The 9629-nt window shown below is 36.8% G+C and overlaps 1 pseudogene; it reads right to left on the bottom strand.

The window, feature by feature from the left end:
• Nucleotides 1-4787: 4787 nt before the first annotated feature.
• On the bottom strand, nucleotides 4788-5285 carry LOC102828164 (annotated as a pseudogene).
• Between the last annotated feature and the right edge of the window lie 4344 nt (nucleotides 5286-9629).

Raw genomic sequence — 9629 nt, 5'->3', positions numbered from 1 at the left:
TTATCATTCTTTTCTTCTGTTTCTCATTTCCCCTCTCTTCATTTGCCTCTTAATCTTTCTTAACTACTCTCTATCTTCTTGTTTTCAAATTCCCTCTCCCTTGTTTTTCTAAGGATTTTTTTTTAATTTCTTCCTTTCTTATATCTTTCTTATTCTCCTCTTCTATAGCTCCATTTTCCTGTACCTCTTTTCTCTTTTTAGTTAAATATTTTTTTTCTTTTGTGCCTATTTTCATTTATTTATTTCTCCTTTATTATTTTCTGTTTTCATTGTTGGTTGTTCATTTGTTCATTCTGTTTTATTTTCATGTGTGTTTGTGTATGTGTGTCTGAGTATGTGTGGGGGGTTTCTCCTCTTTCCCCACTGACAGGATACAGCAACCATGCCTATACAGCCACCAGCACAGTTCCTGCAGCTCCACCCAGTGGGCAAGAGCCAACAGCCACATCTATACCACCTGATCAATGGCAAATAGCAACCAACACCAGCCAATCCCACTCTAAACTGAGTTTCACAAAGAGTGAACAGAGAATGGAGTACATGCTTCCATTCTCTAACTACACCCCCAGGAGTCAATTGGTGAGAACCTAAGAACACATCAGCAAACAATCATCAATTAAATACAAATTTGACAATATTACAATGTCCCAGAAGCAACAGACAATTTTAGTTCACATGAAGAAACAAGACAGAATGGTTTAAACCAATTATCACGATGCAGATCTAGGACATGTTTCTGAGGAAGAAAAGGTAACAACATCACCCAGAACTCAATCCAGATATTGTTGTTGCTGTTGGTAAGTGCCATCAAGTTGGTTCCAACCCATAGCGACCATGAACAGATTTATAGTTCCAAGGCTATAAATCTTTATGGGAGCAGAAAGCCTCATCTTTCTCCCGTGGAGCAGCTGGTAGTGTTGAACTGCTGACCTTGTGGTTCACAGCCCGATTCGTAACCAATATGCTACCAGAGCTCCTTAATCCAGATATAGAGGTATTTAAAGTAAAGCAAACCAACAAGACTGGAAAATAGGGAATCAGAGAGATCAATTTATAATGAAGTCAACTACAAAGCAAAAAGAGGGAATAATATAGTTACAGAACTTCCAAAAAGTAAATAATTTTAAAAGATTTTAAGATAAAAAGAAAGCTGTAAATGGGGAAAAATTAATAAATTACAGGGTAACCTCAAAGAAAAAAAATACACATTCACATCAAAATTAAAAAAATAGGAAAATCAGAAAGATTTAGTAATCATTAAATAACAGAAATGAACATAAAACCCACGAAACAAAACGAATTTAGCGTTATAGGGAACAAAGAAACCAGTAGCACCATACACATACACAAAGAAAATGTATAACAAAATAATCACAACCAATTCATACTTATCAATAATTACACTGAAAGTAAGTGGATTAAATGCACCGCTCAAGAGACAGAAAATAGCAGAATGGATAAGAAAACAGGGTCCCTCAGTATGCTGTCTACAAGAGACACATCTTACAGAAATAGACTAAAAATCAAAGGATGGAAAATTATATCAAGCTAATGGCAATCAAAAAGAAGCACTAATGGCAACTTTTAGTCTCTGATAAAATAGACCTTAAGGTGAAAAACAACATAAAAGACAAAGAAGGACATTATATCATAATTAAGAGGTCAATTAAAAGGTCATTATATCATGAACAAGAGGACATATCATGATAAATATTCCCCCAGTGAAAGAGCCTCAAAATAAATAAATCAAACTCTATAGAACTAATGGAAGAAATAGACAATTTTACAATAATATGAGGAGATTTTAATGCACCATTTTTGATGAAGGACTGAACAACTAGAAAGAAACGAAACAAAGAGAGAAGAACTAAACCACACAATCAGCCACATAGACCTATACAGAACACTCAACCCAAAAAGAAAGAGCACAATATACATTCTTTTCCAGTGCACATGGATCATTCTCCAGAATAAACCATATATTATGCCACAAAGCGAAACTCAATAAATTTAAAAATCTCAAAACATTACAAAGCATCTTCTCAGATAATAATGCTATAAAATTAGAAGTCATAAATAGGAAGATCTAGGAAAAATTCAAATACATGGGAATTGAATAACACTCTACTTAAAAGCTACTGGTTAATAGAACAAATTAAAAATAAATTAAATTTAATAATTCCTTGAGTCAAATGAGAACAAAAACACAATATATGAAAACCTTTTGGAACATAGCAAAAGGAGTGCTCCGAGGGCAATTTATATCAATAAACACACACATCCCAAAAGAAGAAAGAACCAAAATCAACACTTTAACACAACATCTCCAACAATTAGTAAAAGAGCAGCAAAGTGACCCTCCATCCACCAGAAGAAAAAATAATAATAATAATAATGATTACAGCAGAAATAGATTACATAGAATACAGGAAAAAATATAAAGAATCAACAAGACAATAAGTATGTTATTTGAAAGGATTAATAAAACCAACAAACCATTGGCAGATTGGCAGATCTAACAAAATAAAGGACAGCAAAGATATAAATCACATGGTTAACAAATGACATGGGTGATGTCACAAAAGAACCAATGGAAATAAAAAGGATAATAACATAATACTATGAAGAATTATTCTCCAAGAAATTTGAAAATCTAGAAAAAATGAACAAATTTCCAGAAACACATGGCCTACCTAAACTAACAAACACTGAAACAGAAAATTTAAACAGGCCTGTAAAAAAATCAAATCAAATCAATCAATCAAGTCATTAAAAAACTCCCAACTAAAAGGCCCTAACCCAGATGGTCTTACTGGGTCTAACAAACCTTCAGAGAGAAGCTGACACCAATTCTACTTAAACTAATCCAGCATATAGAAAAGGATGGAAAACCTCCAAATTCAATTTATGAAGCAAGCATAACCCTGATACCAAAACCAGGCAAAGACATCACTAAAAAGAAAATTATATCACGTACATGGATGCAAGAATTCTTAATAAAATCCTTGCCAATAGAATCCATCAATATATCAAAATATAATACCTCATAATCAAGTGGGAGTCATACCAGATATGCAGGGATGGTTAGTAGAAAAATAATAAAATTAATCCACTACATAAATAAAACAAAGGGAAAAACACACACATGAGCATATCAATTGATGTAAAAAGGCACTTGACAAAATCCAACAATCATTCCTGATTTAAAAAAAGAAAAGAAAACATTCAAAAAATAGCATGGAAATATCTCAACATAATTAAGGGAATACATACAAAACCAACTTCACTCTCAATGGGAGAAACTGAAGCCCTTCCCCTTGCAAACAGGAAACCAGACAAGGATGGTCTTTATCACCACTCCTATTAAATACTGTGCTGGAAGTCCTAGCCAGAGCTGTAAGGCAAGATGCGAAATAAAAGGCATCCAAATTGGCAAATAAAAATTAAAATTCTCTATTTATAAATGATATGATCCTATACTTAGAAAATCCTAAAGTCTTAGCAAGAAAACTATTGGAACTCATTGATAAACTTAGCAAAGTGGAAGGGTACAAGATCAACATACAAATATCAGTTTGATTCCTTTACACTAATGAAGAGATCTCTGAAAAATAAATCCGAAAATCAATACCAATTACAATAGCCACCCCCAAGCTGAAATGTTGTTAAGCGCCGTTGAGTCAGTTCTGACTCATAGCAACCCTATATAGAGTGTCCAAGGAGCAACTGATGAGTTTGAACCTGAACCGCCAACCTTGAGGTTCAAACCAACCTTGCGGTACAGTGCTTTATTCCACAAGATGAAATACTTGGTAATAAATCTACCCAGAGAAACAAAAGATGAAAACATGTTCATTAAAGCACTATTTACAATAGCAAAAGGGTGAGACAGTTTAAATTTCCATCAACAGAAGAATGGTTAAATAAACTTTGGTACATGCATATAATGGAACACCTCAATGAAGAACAATGTTGAATCTGCAAAATACTTCACATCATGGAGGAACCTGGAGGACATTATGCTGAGTAAAATGAGGCACTCACAAAAGAAAAATACCATATGAGACCACTGTTTTAAAATGTTAAGAATAGGTTTTCTTGATAAAAGAAACATTCTATGATGGTTCTGGGGTGGGGACTTACAAAGAGGGGGTTGTTTATGCACTATAAGGTGGACACATGCTAATATGAGTGACAAGACAGGCTATATATAACGAGAGAGAGATTGTCAGAGGAAAGATGAAGGTAGCAGAAGACACAGGGAGGATCTATTCAATGTAAAACTGGTGATCTGCTCTGTAAACCTTCACTCAATACACAATAAAAAGTCTTAAAAGAAGGAAAAAAGAAAATCCCATGGATTCCATCAAGTGCACCTTAGTCCTCAAACTGACATCTTTGCTCTTGAACCCTTTAAAGAGGTCTTTTGCAGCAGATTTGCCTAATACAATACATTGTTTGATTTCTTGATTGTTGTTCCAAGAGCATTGATTGTGGAAATAAGCGAATTGTGGATCTAAGTCTGACAATTTCAATACCTTCTCCATATATCATGGTGTTATTTATTGGCCCAGTTGTAAGGATTTTATTTTTCTTTACATTGAGTTGCAATCCGTACTGCAAACTGTAGTCTTTGATCTTTATCAGGAAATATTTTAAGTCCATTTCATTTTTGACAATTTCAAATTTTCCTAGATTTGTACTTCGTATATTCCATGTTCTTTTTTTTTTTTTTTTTTTTTTTTGGTTATCAAATGATCCTTTATTGAATATGTTCTTTGTAATTCTTAACTAGATGGGCATTCCACAACACCACTATTGATGTCATCTATGATGTCATGAGGGTGTCGGCCATCAACGTTGCAGCCCACTGACTGGGCAGTCCCCAGGATCTCTTTAATGGTCCCAGAGAGTTCTCTGGCCAAAGACCGGTGTCGCATCTGGTGGGCAATGCTGATGATCTCATCTAAACTGATATTTCCACTGTGCTTAATATTTTTCTGCTTCTTTCTGTCTCTGGGTGGTTCCTTGAGAGCTTTGATGATCAGGGCAGAAGCAGAAGGCACCACCTCAATCTGGGCCTGTCTGTTCTGAATGGTCAGTTTCACAGTAATCCTCAACCCCTTCCAGTCACCAGTTGCCTTGGCAATGTCATCACCAACCTTTTTTTGAGACAAACCCAGGGGGCAGATCTTGGGGGCCAGAGCGGACGTTGCCCTGACTTCCCCTCCAGTGCACCTTAGGTACACGACTTTGACCTCGTTGGGGTCGAACTTCGGAGGCATGGCGAAGGCGGCTGGTGTCGGATGAACTCAGATGCGGGACGACGGAAGAAAAGTTGCACCTACACCTCCTCCGAGCCAAAAGCCGAAAGCTCCATGTTCTTTTTGACAATGAATGCAACACCATTCTTCTTCAATTTTTCATGCCCGGCATAGTAAACCATGTGGTTGTCAGAATCAAAATGGCCAATACCAGTCCATTTCAGCTTGCTAATGCCTAAGATATAGATGTTTATGCATTCCATATCATTTTTGACAATTTCCAGTTTTCCTATATTCATACTTCATATAGTCCACGTTCTGATTATTAATAGATGTTTACAGCTCTTTCTCCTCATTTTGAGTTGTGCCCTATCAGCAAATGAAGGTCCCGCAGGCTTTACTTTCATGGGCTTTACTTCATTTGTGTCATCACAGTCAACTCTACTTTGAGGAGGCAGCTCTTCCCCAGTCCCATTTTGAGTGCCTTCCAACCTGAGGGGCTCATTTTCTGGCACTATATCTGACACTGTTTCTCTGCTATTCATATGGTTTTAGTGACTAAATATTCAGAAGTAGTTCATCTCTCTTTCTTCCTGTCTTTCTTTATTTGGAAGCTCATCTGAAACCTGTCCACCATGGGTGACCCTGCTGGTATTTCAAATACCCGTGGCATAGTGTCCAGAATCACAGCAACTCACAAGTCACCACAGTACGCCAAACTGACAGACGAGTGGTGGAGACAAGTGGTAGACAGATGGAATAAGTATTGTGAATAATGCTGAAACCATTCCTAATTTTCACCCCTTTAGTACCTCCTTAAAGGAGCTCTGGTAGCGTAGTGGTTACGAATCGGGCTGTGAACAGCAAGGTCAGCAGTTCGAAACTACCAGTGGTTCCGTGGGAGAAAGAGGAGGCGTTCTGCTCCCGTAAAGATTTACAGCCTCGAAAACCCTGTGCAGGGTCGCTATGAGTCAGAACCGATTCCACGGCACTTAACAACAACAACAACAGTACCTCCTTAAGAAGCTCTGATAAAGTAGTGGTTATGAGTTGAGCTGCTAACCTCAAGGTCAGAAGTTCGAAACTACCAGCTGTTCCATGGGAAAAAGATGAGGCTTTCGGCTCTCATAAAGGTTTACAGCTTCAGAAATCCTATGCAGGTTCACTGTGAGTCAGAACCGACTCCATGGCATACCACCACCCGTGTCTCCTTGTTTTGTTTGAACAAATGTCTCTTGGTCTACATACAGATTCCTCATCAACACAATTGTTTTCTGAATTCCCATTCTTCCCAGAGTTTGTTATGATCCAGACAGTTGTATATCTTTGCATAGTCAATAGAATAAAGGATCTTTCTGGTATCCTCTGCTTTCACCCAAGATGTCACTCCACATTCTCTCCACATTTTCTTCTAAACCCAGCTTCAATTTTTGGCAGTTCTCTGTCAATTCAAATATCTTCATCAAAATTTTCCTTACATGTGATATTAGTGGCATTTTTCTATATGTTTTGCATTCTGTTGGATCACTTTTCTTTTGAATGGGCATATGATAAGTGAGCTCTTCAAGCATTGCATCTGTTCACTGAAAAGTCTCAAATAGAATTCTATCTATTCTTGGAGTTTTGTTTTTCATCAATGCCTTCAGTGCAGCTTGGACATCTTCCTTTGGTACCATCAGTTCTTGATCATGTGCTACCTTCTGAAATGATTGAATATCAGTCTTTTTTTGTGTACAATGACCCTGTGCATTCCTTTCATCCTCTTTGGATGCTTCCTTAATTTTTAAATATTTGCCCATTGTTGTTGTTAAGTGTCATCAACTCAGATCTGGCTCATAGTGACCCAGTATAGGGTTTCCAAGGAGGGTTGGTGGGTTTGAACTATTAACCTTGTGGTTAGAAGTACAGTGCTTCTCCTACAGCCAGCTCTACAAGATATTTTGCCCATAGAATCCTTCAATATTTCAACTCACGGCTGTCACTATTTCTTCAGTTCTTTCAACTTGAACAATGTAGAAATGGCAGCCATTCTTTCTGGATTTCTCTACCACCTCTTGACTGATCCATTTGTTAGACAGGTTATCACCTTTATTTGGTAATATCTTGTCAGAATAAATTGATTATGAGCTTCTTTAAGGCATGAATTTTTACCTTTAAATTATCTGAAGACATATCTTGAATAAATAAAGGTATTGATTAATGGGTTTATTCATATTTATAAAATATTTCAAAATATCTCCAGGGTCTTTTAGATCAAACATATGATTCATTTGAAACAATGTTCACTGCATTCTTTTCAAGTGATGGTTTCAGATCTTGATTGTGTTTTAGAAACAGTGTGACCTTATCACCACCCACTCTCCCCCTAGACCTTTGTAGAAATGAAAGCTAAAAGGTGAAACTTCCTTTCTCCAAATCACTTTTCCTTCTACCACCAATGAATTGAGCATTTCATCCTTAAATTTAGACTTTCAGCACTACTTGACACACAGATTATATTATTTCTATTAAAACTCAGAATCAATACACAGGAAATCTCTTTGGGCAAATCTATTTTGAGACATTTTTATTTCCCATTTTTATTGCTAATAATTTTACCAAAAAAAAAAAACAAAAAAAACCCTTATAGCTAAAAATTTGTTGTTGTTTTTAATGTAATGATCTGAGGTCAGGATAATATATGTTTTCCTCTAAAATTTGGTTGGAATCCCAGTGTGATACTAAAGGATCAGCACTGGACTGTAAACCACAAGGTCAGAAGTTCAAATCCACAAGCTTCTCCTCAAAAACCCTACACAGGATCACTATGAGTAGGAACTGGCTCGACGGCACTTAACAACAACAATAACATCAACAAAACTTTGGTCAGAGTAATCTATATATACATGAAGGCAGGAAATTTCTTGTATTATTACTCAACATCCTCAACACTAGGTCTGGACACCGTCTGATCTGAACAAGGTAAACAATATCTTTATTCTTTCAAATTTCATATTTTATTAGCTTTTTTAACTTAAAATATTGACTTAAAATGTCTATGTGGTTACAGGCAAACTCTTAAGCTAAGTTAAATCATTGTACATATTAGAAGTCTGTAATTTTTTTAAACAAAGAGATGAACATATGAATTCAGGACATTACAATATTGACTATTTGTTTTATAGGACACTAAACTGTGAGGCTTTCTGCTCCTGTAAAGATTTACAGCCTTGGAAACCCTGTTCAGGGTCACTATGGGTCGGAACCAACTCGACAGCACTTCACAACAACAAAAACAACAAAATTGTGACTTAATCACAATGAACAATTCTTGTCAGGTATTCTGGAGTTTTGAAACTACTCATATGAATTTTGCCTAGTTTAACTCAAATCCTACTCTTCAAGCTGTTGTTGTAAAGTGTCCTTGAGTTAGTTCTGACTTATAGTGACCTTGGATAGATTTTCCAATGAGTAGCTGGTGGGTTTGAACCTCACACCTTGTGGTTAGCAACCCAGTGTTTATTCTAAAGCACCACACTAGCATATACAAAATCTTCAAAACATCCCTTTTACAGAGTCCCAGAGGTTTTGTGTCAATACCATAATCACAGCAGAAGCCAAGAGTGTGGGAAATAACAGGACTGTGTGGGGCTGCCTTCTCTTCTGGCCATTTGAGTTTGCAAACCTGTTCTTGTGCTGGAGGCTAGCAAGTGTAATTTGTCAACTGAGGCAGACATGGTTGCAGTCTCAGGTCAGTGGTCATGCTCCACTTGGAGACTGGAGAAACAGTCACTGAAACCACCGTATCTCATCAGCTAACCCATGGTCCAAAAAGAACGGCAGCATTAACACTGTAACTCTAGCCCTGCAGTCGTCTGTAAGAATGCCATTGGCCCCATTCAATATTCAATAAATATTTACTATATTTAAAGGACTATGCCAAGTATGTGGGACGCACAGATAAAAGTGATGATTCATGCTCCCAAGAATTATGTACTCCAATAGAGAAAAAAGGCCTATTCATTATATCATGAAATCAACAAACATATATTAAGTGCCGGATATTACCAAACGCACTGTTCTAGATTCGGAAAGTAAGCAACACTATTTACTACTTAACTGAGAGACTGACACAGACAATGACCAACGAAATGAACAAGATAAATTCAGTATAGAAAACTATCAATAAAAATAAGGAAGTGTTAGTGATAGTGACTAGGTATGGAGTTGCCGTTTACACTGGGTAGTTACGGAAAGCATCACTGGATAGGCAATAACTAAATTGACACCCGATAATGAAGGTGGACACCCGATAATGAAGGTGGAAAGGAGCTCTGGTAGCGTAGTGGTTACGAATCGGGCTGCGAACTTTAAGGTCAGCGGTTC

The sequence above is a fragment of the Chrysochloris asiatica genome, unplaced genomic scaffold (assembly GCF_000296735.1).
Source record: "Chrysochloris asiatica unplaced genomic scaffold, ChrAsi1.0 scaffold00065, whole genome shotgun sequence".
Lineage (NCBI taxonomy): Eukaryota > Metazoa > Chordata > Mammalia > Afrosoricida > Chrysochloridae > Chrysochloris > Chrysochloris asiatica.
Note: the sequence above shows the minus strand (reverse complement) of the source record. Positions and strands in the feature narration are given on the sequence as shown.